General features: G+C 42.1%; 1 pseudogene across 1 annotated transcript; it reads left to right on the top strand.

Annotated features, from left to right (window-relative positions):
- The first annotated feature begins 82 nt into the window (after nucleotides 1-82).
- LOC144586523 (neuronal cell adhesion molecule pseudogene) lies at nucleotides 83-16,842 on the top strand (annotated as a pseudogene). Its single transcript, XR_013541390.1, has one exon. The product of XR_013541390.1 is annotated as a neuronal cell adhesion molecule pseudogene (transcript).
- Nucleotides 16,843-17,189: the final 347 nt, after the last annotated feature.

A 17,189-nucleotide genomic window follows, 5' to 3' on the forward strand; every position in this document is an offset into this window, starting at 1 on the left:
GGATCAGATGTGAGAGCAGCCCAGATAGGCAAAGGGCCAACCATGCTTCATCCATGCTGTGCTGTAAACAGGTGAGGGTCCCAGAGTGTTTGTATCAGAGCCTGATGTGTGTTGAGCTAGAGTTAAAATAAACACAGAAGAAGCCCCTATGCCCATTTCCCCACATTTTTCCTTGGGAAAAACCCTCCAAGATTAGATGTGTACCACCATACTTGTCCTACGTAAGGGAGGAAGTTACAAAACCACAGTTCCATCCCAAATTTTCTACTGTGCATTCTCAATTCAGATAAAAGATGCAAGTAGAGGCCATCTGCTTTTAGAAGGTGAAGGACAAAGAGATAGAGTTATACTATCCACAAGTACTGGTCGGCGGGGTAGGGAGGCTAAATCCTCCACCATTTGCTTCTGGGAGAAGACTATTATAACCAGACATAGGCCATTATTCTATGCAGTTAGATCTACTTTGGGAGGTCAGAATGAGAAAACCCATGGTATGGACGGGGATGGGAATGAACCTGTGGCAAAACTGGACCTATAAACATGCAGATTTCCAATTTATGGCACTTTCATGACAGCATACCAGATCTTCAGAGGGTACCATCCAAGTTCAGGCATGGCAGACATCGAAAGATGCAAGTGACTGAAGGCTCCTTGACCTTGCCAGACATCATACCTCTTCTTCATTTTCACCTCCATGATGTTTTGGAAAGCATGCTCAACTGGAACAAGTGGCTTCCACCTGGGACACTGGAACATTCCAGTTTAAGGCATTTCCTCGCTTGCACACTGTCACGGCAAAGGCTCCATCAAGTGGCTGTAACTTCATGAACCAAAAGACAGAAAGAGTATCAGCAAGAAGACTTGATCGTGCAGTGGCCTACACCTGTCATTCACATCATGGCTTTTAGGAAAGTAGAAAGCATGCTGTGTTGGTATCCCATCAAAAGAAATCACAAAGAGAATTTATGATCACCTATGTTTGATGAAGGTTGCCATCTAATGCTAAGTCTCCCTTGCAAAATCAAGGCAAAGATGATGGGGAATGGATGGATAGATGGATGGAGAAATAGACTAACAGGGAGAAGGAACTGGTGAAGATGGCTTGTCCATCAGAAACATGAATGGATCCATGTCTTTCCTTCCTGCTTAGCTGTTCCTGGTTGCCCTGGTTGATCTTGGGTAATGACATCATCTGATATCATCATGTTCTATGGCGGTTATGCTCCCTGCCCCTGCCCCCAGGTTACCATAGAAACAGCCATAAACAATTCTGCATCATCACCATTCCACTGCCTACTCCGTACCGGACGCTTCATCGGTTAGGAGTGTTGGAAGTGGTCTCCTGTGATTAGGAAAATATACTTCCCCAATCAGCTTCTTCACCATGGCAGGTAGGTCATTGTGTCATTTCAAGGTTCAAATGGATCTTTCCTTTGCTTTCTTGGTTTTTCCAAGACGTTCCCAGAAAAGCCAACCATGAAACTCTGGATGCTTAGCTGGAAAAAGCAAAGGGCCTTAGGTTAGATTAGACTAGGTAGAACACATGAAAGTGGAGATGGAAACAGAGGGGGATGAATAGGCAGGAAGGGAAAGGACTTCAGCTGCACTAGCACAAGCTAGCCACTTCAGTTACATTGGGACTTTCCAGTCATGCTAATAGGGTTTAAGGTGGGCTAAGCCTAAGGCCTGTTACCTGACCCTCCATGGGACTTGGGTTTGAGCCAGAAGGCCCTGGGCATGGGTCTGAAAGAAAGTAACACCTTTGAGAGAGGCACCGCTTTCCGGTCAGGAGAGGCACCACTTCCCGGTCAGGCCTGCCTACAGGGAGGTCTACATGCTCTGTGCAGGTCCCCGAGCTTCGTTCTGGGAGAGGGAAGGGGACTAAGAGACCTCTGAAGGTCCTAAGGGGAGTCCTGACCCCCTTAAATGGTCTGACCCATGACTTGGGGCTCCATCCAGCCAGTGCTTGCCTCTGCACCAAACCTTCAGAATAATCTTCACTTTGGAGGACTCTTCACCTGGCCGACAATCGACAAGGGCTTATTTTGGTTTGCTTGTTTCGGTTGGACTTAGGCGTTGGCTCTTAACGGACAGCCTCAGAGCTCAAGCCAACTGCCCTCCATTCTAGAAACCCTTTTGGACCCAAACACTCTCAGAATTCCGGGGTTCCCAAGGCAACAGCAGCAAGCCTGTTCCTATGCTCCTGCTCCCAAACATTCCCCATTCCCTGCAGCTGAATTTAAGCCAAACCCCCCAGAACTAGTTCCCACAAAAAGCTGTGTTTGGCAGTGCACATACTCAGTAGGCTGATCCGGGCCTCGGATTCAGCTTCAAGCACCATTGAGGGCTAGCCAGGTCTGTTAGTGCTTGAGGGCATCTGATTGCTTTCAGAAGCAAACCCCTCCCACACCCCTACCTGGAGGGCTGGAGCTCAGTGGGAGAGCTCTGTGGGAAGAAGAAGGTCCCGACTCCAGGGTCTGGCATTAAAAGGACACACGAGCACAAGGAGATCATTCTAGGGAGAAGAGCCAGGGGAGCGGGCCAAATGACTGACAGCCAGCAATGGTGGCTTTGGACATAAAGGAGGGAGGCTTCAGCCCCAGGAGAGGCAATTTTCAAATTACACTCAAGAGGGGGGGACTTTTTTTTTTCTTTGATGAAAAGGGATGGGACAGAAGATTATTAAACTTCAGATAACCAGGTCCTACAGAGACTATGTAGATGCTGCTACAGGTTCAGGTGGAGAAAGGGAAGAGTTCTCCCTTGGGTTTTTGTTTTTGTTTTGAGAGGTTGCAGAATAAGAGGTAAAAAAAGAAGGCAGCAGGAATGCAGAGAGGCTGCAAGAGAGAAACAAAAGAGTATAGTAATATTTCCTGCTTCTGAAACTGAGTAAAACTGTACCTTTTATAATACCATTGGGCAATATCATTGGGTAAGATCGGCACCGGGTGGCTGACCTGCAAAAGGGCCCCTGGCTTACATACATTGCGGGTGCAGGCAGGACTCGGAAATGGATGCTGAGATCCACAGGCATCTCTTCTGGGCGTCTCTCGCAGACTGCTTCTGGAGGCTATGCCTGCTCCTCATCCAGCTTCCAGACTTCAAAATAGGAAGGAATAGCATTTCCCAAGTGCCACCAAGGATGGCAAGCAGACGTTCCTGGCAGACCAGAGAACTGGCTAACCCCAGGTTGCAGCAGAGGGCAAGTGGTGTACCAGGGTCTCTCTGGAGAAATGCAAGGAAGTGGTTCGAAAGGGAGACTCCTGCTTTTCTCTTTCTGTTAAGCGGGCGAAGGGAGACAGCTCCACTGGATCAGGGGCTGAAGGAGCTCCACCCTCAGGGCTGGAACCAGACAGCTGCTCAGGCTTTGTCCTGGCAATCAAGGGAAGAGTCTGTGTCTTCTGATTGAGGGTCCTGGTTTTGTTTCCTCTCTTCCAGGAGGGGATGGTCAAGTAAATCCAATGTTGGAGTCCCAGTTGCTGCCTCCTGCCCAAGAGAGAAGTCTCCTTTTGAGCTCAAGAGATGATATCCATCTGCCAGAGAATCTCCTCAAAGAGTTCCCAGATTCTGAGGACATCGTCTCTTCCATGGAGCCCCTCCTTCCGGACAGCATCTTTCCCTCTCCGGATCCAACAGAGCACAGAGACTCCGGGAAGGCCCAGGAACTGTTGGCAACCCCTTCTCGGCCCTGTGATATCAGAGGCCTGTCTCAGGAGCCCGAAGCCAAAAAAGATGTGCTCTTCCCAAGACCCTCCCAAATGAAACCGTCCGAGGCACCGGACAAGCCTAAACACAAGACCAAGGCGAAAAGGAAAAAAAGCCCAGTAAGTGAAGGGGAACCAAGCAGGAAGGGGAAGAAAACAAAGAAAAGCTCAGATCCCACCACAGCTCCAAATGCTTCTGGGGAGGGAACGGCTTTGGGGGCACAGAAGAAGCCTCGCAGTTCTCTCATCAGTGGCAAAAAAGGTGGCAGAGGTGCACCAAGAAAGGCAGAAAAGGGCCCTGCAAACCGAGACATCAGTCTCACGATGTGGAATGCAGAGTCTGGAAAAGATCTTGCCTCGAGGAAGGCATCGAAAGCCGCGAAAAAGAAGACAACAACCCCAGGGACAGCAGAGTTGGGACCTAAGCAAGTGGCCACCCAGGAGCCCCCGAAGCCAGTTCCTAGGAGCCATCTGGCCATGCAGACGACTGAGTCCCTGAGCGTCCTCAACTCTCAGCTCCCTCTGGCTCCTTCTGCTCAAGAAAAGCTATTCCCATTGACAAGAGCATGGGAAAGACCCCCGCGAAGGATCCCCAAAATTTCGGCGTCCCGCTCAGGCCGTCAGCCACCATCACAGCCACTTGTAGCCTACAGAGCCTGCAATATTATCCCACCCCTGCAAACTGAAGGCCTCCCTATCCCAGCTATGCGAGGCCCATGGGTGGAGATGGCTGGCCAGCACCTCCATGAAGACAAGCGCTCCTTTTACTCATCCCCCCATGTTTGGGTACTGCAGGGTGGGTACCAACACCCAGACACCCTTGGTGCGATGGCTTTGGGGGCACATGAGAACCCTTGCAGTTCCGTTGTCAGTGGCAAAAAACATGGCAGAGGTGACACCTTTATGACATCGGAGACCAGTCTTAGGAGCCCCAAGGCAAGAAAGACGTGCCCATCCCAAGACCCTCCTCACAAGGGAAACCGTCCAAGGAACCCTAGAAGCCGAAACTCAACACCAAGGCGAAGAGGAGGAAAAGCCCAGCGAGTGAAGGGGAACCAAGCAGGACGGTGAGGAAGAGAAAGAAAAGCTGAGATCCCACCACAGCTCCAAATGCTTCTGAGGAGGCAACGGCTTTGGGGGCACATAAGAAGCCTTGCAGTTCCCTCATCAGTGGCAGAAGAGGTACACCAAGAAAGGCAGGAAAGGGCCCTGCAAACCAAGATTTCACTCTCACGATGTGGAATGCAGAGTCTGGAAAAGATCTTGCCTCGATCAAGTCATCGAAAGCTGCAAAAGCGAAGACGACAACCTCAGTGACATCAGCGGTGGAACCTAAGCAAGTGGCTACTCAAGAGTCCCCGAAGCCAGTTCCTAGGAGCCATCTGGCCATGCAGATGACTGAGTCCCTGAACCTCTTCTACCCACTGGAGAAGGGCAACAACAAAATTGCACTACATCACGTAGCTATTTCCTCAAATCTCCTTCGATAACAAGAAGTTGAATTTATATTAATTCCACTGAGTGTGTCCTAATGAATATTGGAATAAGAATGAAGAGGGGAAGGAACATCTCTAGAAGCAGCATTCCCTTGGTTCTCTTTTTATGCCAAATAATTATTGCATTGGATGTACCTCTTGATCTGCCACAGCCTCCAACAATAATACAACAATATCCAAAAGACTATATCATTGATCCAAGAGACAATATTGTAATACAGTGTGAAGCAAAAGGAAAACCATTTCCAAGCTTTTCATGGACTCGTAACAGAACTCATTTTGACATAGATAAGGATGCACGGGTAAGAATGAAGCCACACTCAGGAACTCTTATCATAAATATTATTAATGAAGAAAATGGAGGAAGAGCAGAGTCATATGAAGGAATTTATCAGTGCATGGCAAGGAATGAGCTTGGTGCCGCCATTTCCAATAATATTGTCATACGGCCATCCAGATCCCCTTTATGGACTAAAGAAAAACTACTTCCAAAAATAGTAACTGAAGGTCAATATGCAATACCTCTTTGCAGGCCACCAATGGGATTACCACCACCTATAATTTTTTGGATGGATAACTCTTTTCAAAAGCTGCCTCAGAACAGTAGAATTTCGCAGAGTCTAAATGGAGACCTTTATTTTTCTAATGTAATACCAGAAGATACCCGTGATGATTATATATGTTATGCAAGATTTAACCACACTCAAACTATCCAACAGAAGCAACCAATTTCTTTAAAAGTTGGACCAGTGGATTAATTGAATGAAACTATAACTGCTAATATGACTCTGATTTTTATGGTGCCAGATTATATCCAGAAAGGTGGCCAAGTCTTCTAATACCCACTGGAAGCACAAGTAGTAAAACAGAGTTAAGAGGAAACACCCTTCTGTTGGAGTGCATTGCAGAAGGATTGCCTATACCAGCCATCCAGTGGATCAAAGAAGGTGGTGAACTTCCTGTCAATAGGACCTTCTTTGAAAATTTTCATAAAACCTTCAAAATTATTCATATTTCAGAAGCTGATTCATGGAATTATAAATGTATGGCAGCAAATCGTTTGGGTTCTGCTCACCATGTTATTACGGTCACTGGTAAAGCTGCACCTTACTGGATAAGAGAACCTGCAAACCTTGTTTTATCTCCTGGAGAAAGTGGTTCTTTGATATGTCAAGCTAATGGCAAACCCAAACCCAGTATAAACTGGTTCGCTAATGGAGTTCCTATTACAATTGCTCCTGAAGATCCTAGCAGAAAAGTAGATGGTGATACAGTCATTTTCAATGATGTGCAGGAACGATCAAGTGGTGTTTATCAGTGTGATGCTTCTAATGAATATGGATATCTACTGGCAAATTCATTTGTGAATGGTTTAGCTGAGCCGCCAAGAATCCTCACCTCTTCTAATACACTTTACCAAGTCATTGCAAATAAACTTGTACTACTAGATTGTGGGCTTTTTGGTTCACCTGTACCTGACATTGAATGGTTTAAAGGAGTGAAAGGCAGTATTCTCCAGGGAAATGAATATATTTTCCATAAAAATGGAACATTGGAAATTCCCGTGGCTGAGAAGGATAGTGGTGGCACGTACACCTGTGTAGCAAGAAATAAACTAGGAAAGGTTCAGAATGAAGTTCATTTAGAAATCAAGGAGCCAACAGTGATTATTAAACAGCCTGATCACAAAGTTGTGCAAAGGACTGGACAGGTTTCTTTTGAATGTATTGTTAAACATGATACTACCTTAATACCCACAGTTACGTGGTTGAAGGACAATAGTGAATTGCCAAATGATGAAAGGTTTATTGTTGGTAAATACAACTTAACTGTTATGAATGTCACTGATAAAGATGGTGGAGCATATACTTGCATGGCTAATACTACTCTGGACAGTGTTTCTGCAAGTGCTGTGCTCACTATTGTTGATCGTCCTGATCCACGATTTGAATTGGAATTGACAGATCACCTAGAAAGAAGTGTTCAGCTCACCTGGATTCCCAGCAATGACAATAATAGCCCTATTACAATGTTCATCATTGAATATGAAGATGCCATGCGTGAACGAGGGACATGGAACTACCAGACAGAGGTCTCTGGAATCCTCACAACTGTACAGTTAAAGCTGTCACCGTATGTTAATTATTCCTTCCGTGTAATAGCTGTCAATGATATTGGAAGAAGCCAGCCAAGTGAAGCTTCTGAGCAATATTTTACAAAACCTGCAAAGCCAGATGACAATCCTGGTGTCATTCGAGGAACTGGATCAGAACCTGACAATCTAGTGATCATGTGGGAGCCTTTAAAGCATTTTCAGTCCAATGGTCCAGGGCTTCGGTACAAAGTCAGTTGGCGGCAGAAGGATGGTGATGATGAATGGACGTCAGTTGTTGTAGCCAATATATCTAAGTATACTGTGTCTGGTACACCAACATTCACTCCATATGAGAGAAAAGTGCAAGCACTAAATGACTTAGGGATGGCACCAGAGCCTACAACAACAATTGGACACGCTGGAGAAGATTTGCCAATGGTTGCACCAGGAAATTTGCAGGTACAAGTTATAAACAGCACATTAGCAAAGGCTCAGTGGGATCCAGTTCCTTTAATGTATGTCCGAGGTCATTTTCAGGGATATAAAATTTACTACTGGAAAGTGAAAAGTTCATCAGGAAGAATTAAGAGACATGTAGAAAAAAAGATGCTGAATTTCAGCGGAAACAAGACACATGGAATGGTACCTGGACTGGAGCCTTATAGCTCTTAACAGACTGAATGTCAGAGTAGTTAATGGGAAAGGAGAAGGACCACCATCCTCTGATGCAACATTTAAAACACCAGAAGGAGTTCCCAGTGCACCCTCCTTTTTGAAGATTACTAATTAAAATCTGGACTCTCTCACTCTGGAATGGGGCCCACCTTCTCACCCAAATGGTGTTCTGGTAGGATGTATGCTGAGGTTTCAACCAATTAATAGCACACATAATTTAGGCCGCTTGGAAGAGATCAGCATTCCAGCCAATGAGACCAGCTTGATATTATGTAACTTAAATTACAGCACTCGATACAAGTTCTACCTCCAAGCACAAACATCAGTGGGACATGGAAGTCAAATAACAGAGGAGGCAATCAGAATTACGGATGGAGGTAAGATGGCAAAGGCAAGCCGGCAGGTTGACATTGCTACTCAAGGATGGTTCATTGGTCTTATGTGTGCAGTTGCTCTACTCATCTTGATTTTGCTGATTGTTTGTTTCATACGGAGGTATAAAGGAGGAAAATATCCAGGGAAAGAAAAAGAAGATGCTCATGGTGATCCAGAAATACAGCCTATGAAAGATGATGATGGGACACTTGGTGAATGCAGTGATGCTGATGACCACAAGCCTCTTAAAAAAGGAAGCAGGACACCTTCAGACAGAACTGTGAAAAAAGAAGACAGCGATGATAGTTTAGTTGACTATGGAGAAGGAGTCAATGATCAGTTCAATGAGGATGGCTCCTTTATTGGACAATACAGTGGTAAAAAAGAGAGAAAAACAGCAGAAGGAAATGAAAGCTCTGAGGCTCCTTCCCCTGTTAACACAATGAATGCGTTTGTCTAGTTAAAAGAAACTCTGCCTCATTCCAACAACATTTCCCTTGGTTTTTTTCCCCAAGCACTTGTGTACATCTTCCCCATGTTACAGATATGAAGAACACATACATTCTATGCAGCAAAGTGTTTATACTCTAAGTACACATAAATGAAACAGTTACATAATTTAACAACAGTAAGTATGAATCAGAAAACAAAACTGGAAACCTTTTTGCACAGACCTTGCCTTTTTAAAAACAAAACTAAAAGAGAGCAATATCATCTGTGAATATGGAGAATACAATGCATGCAAAAACGCTGCATCCTTTCCAGATAAAGCCAGTTATGCCACTTAAAATTATTCTGATACTTGGTTATGCAGTCCTCAATTGAATCCCTGGATAGCAAGTCCATTTTCATTGTCAGAGTGTTATAGTAGCATTACATAGAACCTCAATGTCTTTGTGGACATTGTTGTGAAAATGTTGACTTAATGTCGAGTTATCATTATGTCTTTTTGCAAGACAGTTAGGAACAGTTTGTACAGTATATGATTGATAAATTGCTTTTAAATATGACACTTGCATTTGCTGAATCTTACTGAGATTCTGATACCTACTCTGCTTCTCTTGTTTTATAGCCTAATCTACCAAGTATTACTGCAGTACAGTGTTCTGTTTTTTTACACCCATTGTATGTTTTTCATATTTTTCTTCTTATTAGGTCATACAACAATATGCATTGTAATGCATTTCGGAATTTGTACAGTTATGAAAGTAAAATCTTCAGAGGAGATTTAAAAAAAGATTCCACGAACATGCAGGGCAAAATATATATATAGTCCCTTTAAACAGTGTGCATCCCATAATGTAAAGTAGTTGGCCGTAACCCACTGGGAACATTCTCAATTTATCTCTAAAACGAAAAGTTGCAAAAGTACTTATATATTACTTTATACATTTTCATGCAGCTTGTGAAGGAAATGTTCCCAGTGGGTTGTGCCCTTACTCCTTTTGTACAATAGTGCATGAGCAATGAACTGTCATCATTGCCAAAGTAATGTGATTATTTTTGAATGCCCAGGTAGGTTGGTTTGATACAGACAAGTTCCTATTTCAATTATACAAAGTTCATTGACGTTTCTTTCTTTTTTCCTTTATGGAGATAAACTATAGAGAAGCTAATGCAACTCATTTTCATGGCCTTACGTATTTAATGGGAAAATGGCTGACTTAGCATATTTGGCTAACACAGGGAGATTCAGAAGTTCTCATCATAATATACAATGGCACTAATCTCATTTACTTTCCCAAGTCCTCACAACCCCTCTGGTGCATCTTTTACTGTTATGCCTGTTGTGAAGCGGTATATAGATTGCTACTGAAGAGCTGCACCATTTAATTCAGGTGACAAAGGCAAAGGTTAGTCACACATGTTCACTAACATCTATTTAGAAAGTTACTTCTTCCCAACACACACACACACACACACACACACACACACACACATCTATCCATATCACAGAAATGATTTGCCTCCAGATACGAAAATTTATATGACAACCTATGGTTGAAGGAATGCTCAGTTTCATTTGCCAATGAATTGGTTTTTCATAACTTGCATCAAATTTAATTTTAAGTAAGCTTTATATATGTAGATATTTTGTTGAATTTGTACATACACTTAAAGTGTAGATGCTATATGCTTCTAGGTGTTAAAATTTTTTAAAGATGCTTTTGTTGCACTGTGTAAGAAGTACTATAGCCAATGAAATGCATGGTTTTTAAAAGCATCTACCAATTTTGTTAATGCAATATTCAGTCCTCTTGCTGCAGGACTTTAGATTATATGCAGTCAACTAAAACCTGCTGGTGCACAATATTTAACTATTTTTGTGTGTGTGCAAATTCTATAGAACCTTCAGTTAAATGAACAGAGGATGCACAGCAACTGTGACTGACACATTCCACCAAATATTAACAAAGGGTGTGTCCCAAGGTTCTGTGTTCTTGTTTTGTTACTATAATCCCCAGAATGTCCAAGGCAGCATGGCCACTTGTCATGTTGACTGTTACATTCCAGGAGTTTTCCAAACTCCAGTGGCATCCATGCTTGAATTTGGGTCACAACATACTCAGTTTTTTGCATATAATGCATGCGTGCAGCACAATTTGCAATTTTCATGTTATAAGCAGCCCAATATTTAAGGGTTTCTTTGGTCCCATTTTCCCAGGAAATCAAAAGCAAAAACAAAGACCTATGCAGCACTGATTGGAAAAGCACAAAAGGAAAAACATTCCTACCAAGAGTTAATAATTATATTGCAGGAAATCGTAATTTTACAATTACATGTAGATGCCTAGTTCTCCATGCATGTGAAAATACGGAGTTGACTTCTGTAATGGTGCAACACATTTTTTTGTATTAAAATAAATGTGGTTTTAAAATTTCAAAAAAAAAAAAAAATGGCAATCTCTTGTATCCATATTCAAGTTTAAGGATTTAGTCTCAATATCCAGTTGAAATAAATTTGATGATTGTTTGTTCACATTCAGTGTTTTTATTCTGGACTCTTCCCATCCCATTCTTCTGGGTTATCTCTCTTTTTTTATTGATAATTTCTGACATACAAAAAACCATAAAACACTAAAAAAAAAGGAAAAGAATAAGAAAAAGACAAACACAGAAAGAAAAAAAACCTAACTACATATACAAAAAAAAACCTCACTAACCCCTCTATTTGAAGTCCCTCCACCCCCCTTTAGGAGTCAAAGATTCCAGCCTCGTTAACCCCTCTATTCTCCCTATATCAATTTGCAGTGTATACTAATTAGTTCATACATATATCATAAATTTCACCCTAAACTCCTGTCTTCTTCTGGGCCCAAGAATATATTAGTCCCCAACTTTGTTTTACATAGTCTCTTGGCTGTTCCCGTAGTGCTTCTGATAGAGTGTCCAGCTCTGCCATGTCCCATAGCTTCTTTAGCAGCTCTTCTATCGTTGGAACCTCTTCTGTTTTCCATTTCTGGGCCCAGAGTAATCTAGCTGCTGTGAGTATATACATAAGACAATGCTTCAATTTGTTATCATTTACTCCTGAAATGACATTCAATAATGCCATTTCAGGTTTTAGCTCTAACTTCTGCTGTATAATTTCTTTTGCTAGATCCCATACCTGTGTCCAATAAATTTTGACCTTTTCACATGTCCACCACATATGATAGTAAGTTCCTACATTTTTTCTACACTTCCAACATATATTGCTGTTATCCTCTGATTTTTTGCTAATCTTACGGGTGTATAGTGCCATCTGTAAAACATTTTGAGTATGTTTTCTCTTAGATTTGCTGGTTTCAAGATCTTATAGCTTTCTTTCCGCATCTTAGTCCAATTATCAAGGTCTACATTGTATCCAAAACATTTTGCCCATTTTATCATTGTTTCTTTCACCCTCTCATCCTCTAGCTCATATTCTAATAGATAAGTATACATTTTCTTAATTATTGCTTCATCCGTATATAACCACAGTCTGTCCACCTGGACTTTGCCCTTGAAAAAAGCCACAGTCCTGTCTTTTTTGTATCTTGATTCTAATTTTGCCATTGACCACCAGTCAACTGCTATACCTATTTTTTCGAGCTCTTGTTTCTCCCTTATCTCCAACTCTTTTGTTAACAGATTTTCATATGTGGTTAACCTTCCTTTCTGATTCAGGGTTTTTAATGAGAATGCTTCTATCGGTGCTACCCACATTGGGATTTTCTCGTAAGTTTGTGTTTGAAATTTCTGCCATACCATCCCTAAGGCCCTTCTGGGTTGTCTCTTTCACTCTCCCCATCCTTTCTAAATTTAGATTCAAAGTTTACACAGACAAGCAACCAGTTATTTCTTATTTATATGGTTCCATGGAACAGGCATCAATCACACTGATGACATATACATTAACAGGTCTGTTAAATTTTCTGTGCCTGGTAATGGTGAGGAGGACAAACGTTCAGAAACTGGTGTGAGGAGTCTCTCTATAGTGAGCTAGCTATAACCATACAGATGGTTATGTCTATCTCTACCATAGTACCAAACCTGGGATACCTGGTCACCTGAAGAGTGGAGGAGGAGTAAGAATACTTTGAAGCTTGCCAGTCAGTCTTAATTTGGGTTTGGAAACCTAGATGTATTAATTTAAGATCTGCTGATGGACTGCAATACCATCTACAGTCACTAGTAGGCGGCAGTATTTCTTAACATTCAGGAGAGAGGAAGCTGCCCCCTGTGCTGCAATATTCATTCCTCAGGGAACCTCTCAGCAGCTTAAAGTCATGCTTCTCTTGCAAGCTCCCAAAAAACTTCAAAAGGCTAAAACAGAGATGGGGGAAGGGAGAGAGAAGGACTGAGTTAGTTGAAAATGAGCAGAGAAAAAGACCAGCAAAAATTAAAAAAAAAAAAAACAGTGGATGAGAAAAGAAGGAGCAGAAGGAAAGAGAAAGAGAACCAGAATGGGAAAGAAAAATCATTTGAGTCTATGAAGGAAGACAGTGAGAGCACCAGGGTCAGTAAATGGAAAGAGCTGGGTGAATAGACATGTCTTCTAGGACAGATTAGTGCATGTGGCCTAGAGCTGCAGTGGGTACTATGTGATTTTTCTGCTTATACACCGGTTCTAGTTCAGTGTGGGTGCAGATGAGACACAGGTGGGGTTTCTGTAGAGATGTCTGGTTGCATGTACCAAGGCTTCCACAAATGGATATGAGGGTTGGTCATCCCGTTATTTTTTGTCATGCATTGTAGTGGCTGTTTTGGAGAAACCCAGTCTTCGTCAAACTTGGAGGGATTGTAGAGGAGAAGCAAGGGAAACTCCTCTATGATTTTGGTGTCTCTAGGTGCCTGGGGGAAATTTTCCTGGGGCCCACTTTGTTGGTTATAACTTGGGCATTTGAAACCTAATCTTCACCAACCTTGGAATGATTGTAGAGCATAGTCAGTGGAAGCTTCTCTGCATGTTTGGTATCTATAGGTGCTTGTAGGGGCATTTTTTAGCCAGACAAATCAACAAATCAAAAATTGCCTTAAAAACATTGATTCATGAATCGTCAAGGGCTTTGATTCATATGAACGTAAATTACTAATTAGCGGTGTTTGAATGAATTTGGTAATTCATATTTTTAAATTCATGCCCATCTCTAGTTTACAAAGACAAGAAGAGTTTCTGTTCCTTGCCTTCACATGGCTGAAGTCTTTTTTTTTTCCCCAGTTAGCACAGTACCAGGAAACAAGCTGACGTGGCCTTGAAGTCTTCTCTGGGAAAAGATAAACTGAAGTTGTTGCCCGTTTTCATGACTGGCAGAGGCTGCCTCCACTTTCTCCCTGGTAGTGGTAGCAAAAAGGCAGAATTGCACCTAGAACATGTCCCCCAATTTCTCCGTTTCTTCACACGTGATATCTAGTACAGTACTAGAGCTGTGTATAAACCACGGGCTTCCCTGTGTCGTCTCCTCTGGGTGCTGCCTCTGAGTGGGAGCCCACTGAAGGAGGTGGGGCTGGGAACGGCCAAACCCCTGTTCAGCTGAGAAACAAACTGGCAGTTTCTGCCCGTCTTTGTTTAGTATAGAAATGAAGTTGCATTGAAGATCTATTGCTAGAGCACTGTATAAAGCAACCAGTATCTTAGCATTTTCAGCTGCACAGTTATGTTAACTACAACCCCATTGGATCTCATTTCCACCCAGCCCCAACCCTATTCCAAATCTAAGGTTTGAGAAACAAAATGGAACATAACTGGTTCATATTATGGGCATACATGAGGAGAGAGATGAGATTGGGGGAGGGTTCTTAGTGAAGGCCAGTTTTGTTTGTCCCGAAATTCTGAGGTAATTAGTATAATCTCCTTCTGTCTCAGCGTGACTGGGTAGCAAAAGGGGAAATTGTTATTTCTAGGGGAGAACTTCAGAAATCTAATTGGGAAAGGACTAGGAAGATGTACGTGTTTCTTCTGTTTATCTTCTTCTGGGTGTACCCCATTAGTGGTGCTTTTGTGGACTGAAAGACATACTTCCCTCTTTGAAGTATGTGATTTTCAGGTTCTACAGAACTATTTGAACCAAAGTGCTCAGAGCTACTAGTTCTTAGTCCCGGGAGGTTACTTGTTCAAATACACTTCATGCAGATATATACATTACGTACAATATATATGTTTGTAGATGGTGAAAATACAGGGTGTTTTGTTCCAGGAGAGGCCGTACTTTCATCAGTGTCAGCACATCAAGAACTTGGATGATCCAGTTCTTTAAAAAAACAAAACAAAAACACCAACCAACAACAAATCAACCCTCCAATTTATGGATGTGGGATACTGTGCTTCTGCATCCACAAAACAAAACCAGGAAATGGCTTGATATTGCTGTATAAAATTGTGTCCATGTTGCCAGCAGGAAAAAGGATGACAAGCTTTACACTACTGGCAGTTGTCAAGATGATCTATAGGATACCCTCTTTCGCTTGCTACCATTCACAAAGTGACACCAAGCAGGGAAAAATCTCAGAAGCTGACTCCTTTTTAATATGAATTAACTACATCTCACCCAAACAAAAAGCAATTGTCAGGGCTGTCTTTCAACAAATGTAAATGGTTAGTAAGTTTGGTGGATATTGAGCTAAATTTAAATTTTCTGACTTAGTCTCAGGCCGCATCAGGACCAGAAATGGCCACAAATGGCCATTGTTTTCCTTTCCTTTCTTTCTTTTTAAATATAAAACCAGAAATGCACTATATAAGACCCTTTTCTTTTTTAATTAGTTTTTGGAGGGCTTTGGGGACCCTCCGGTCCCTTAATTTTAATTTTACCACACCTGAAAGAAATAAACTTGACTTCCAAACAAAGGTGTTTGTTTTCTTTTTATTTGTTTTGTTTGTTTGTTATGCATTTTGTAATGGGAGATCACTGAAGTGGCCTTGGTGGCCACAGAAACATCCCTGGTGGCTCCATGCAGCTGAAATGCCACACTTTTGTTCCACATTCTACCTTGGATTGGTGCAGTAACTGTCCAGGGCCGTAGAGAGAAATTCTGAAATTCAGGCAGTCCACAAAGTCACAACCAAAAGAGAACCCCCAAAATTGAAGGAACTCCGGTAGACCATACAAAAAATCAGTTCTAATCGTTCCAATTTATAGCAAGAACAGGTCTTTTCTAAAAGTAATGAGTTTTGATTACCCCTTTAAGAACAAGGCAAAACATGATACTTCAAATAATAACAGAGACAGCTCAGAACAATCAGAGCTTTCACTTCCTCGTCACAATTCCTATACAGACTGCAGCCAAATTAAAAAGGAATGAGGAAGCCTGGCAGGGGTGGTAGGTGGCATCATCATCTCTGTTTATCCAAATACAGCAGCATTCTGTGACTTCTGGCTGCAAAATAACTCTAGTTCTCTCACTGGCAGAATTGCAGATCTGACAGTGACTTCTAATGGTTATTGGAAATCTGTGCCACTCTCTAGGAGCTAAAGGAGTCTTCAGCCCAGTTTCATGATGGATGCGCCCAAGCCCTGCTATTGGCAGCTCTGTAGCTACCATCACAATTAGAAGGCCCAAATGAGTTACCCCTTTCAGGGAATGACAGGGCTTTTTGATTTATGGACAAATAACATTCAGCTCACATGAATGTCCTCTGTAGCAGTGGTTCTTAACCTTTTTGAAAGAAACGCCCCCTTGAGCCATTGAGGAAGTTATCATTGCCCTCCTCCCCATGGCGATTTATTTATTTATTTATTTATTTATTTATTTATTTATTTATTTATTTATTTATTCAAGACACTTAAATCCAATGACCCCTTAAAATAAAATTCAATTGTAAGAAAATGAAATGCCCGAAAAAAACCAGTAACATTTAATGATTTAGTTACAAGTGAATTTTATGCTGCAAAGAGAAATATAAAAAGGGCTTAAAAACAAACTTCAACGCAGGAACTAAAAATTTCAAGATGAAAACTCTGAAATTAAATTAAGATATGAGGAAAATACAAATTCATGCACACTATAAAAAGGGTTTAAAAGCCACAAAGAAAAATTTTAGAGAAGGAAAGCAACAAAAATCAGATTATATACAGTGGTGCCCCACTTGACAATTACCCACAACAAATCCTCTTTACGATGAGTGTTTTGCGATTGCAATAGTGATCACAAAACGATGCTTAAATGGGGGAAATCTGCTTCACGACGATTGGTTCCCTGCTTCAGGAACTGATTTTTTGCTTAATGATGGTTTTGAAACAGCTGATTGGCGAGTCACAAAATGGCTCCCCACTGTGCAAAATGGCTCCCTGCTGTGTTTAAGACTGATTGCTCGCTTTACAGGCACAGGAAAATGGCCGCCCTATGGAGGATCTTCGCTGGACGATGAGGTATTTCCCCCAT

This window comes from Pogona vitticeps, chromosome 2 (genome assembly GCF_051106095.1).
Source record: "Pogona vitticeps strain Pit_001003342236 chromosome 2, PviZW2.1, whole genome shotgun sequence".
Taxonomy (NCBI): Eukaryota; Metazoa; Chordata; class Lepidosauria; order Squamata; family Agamidae; genus Pogona; species Pogona vitticeps.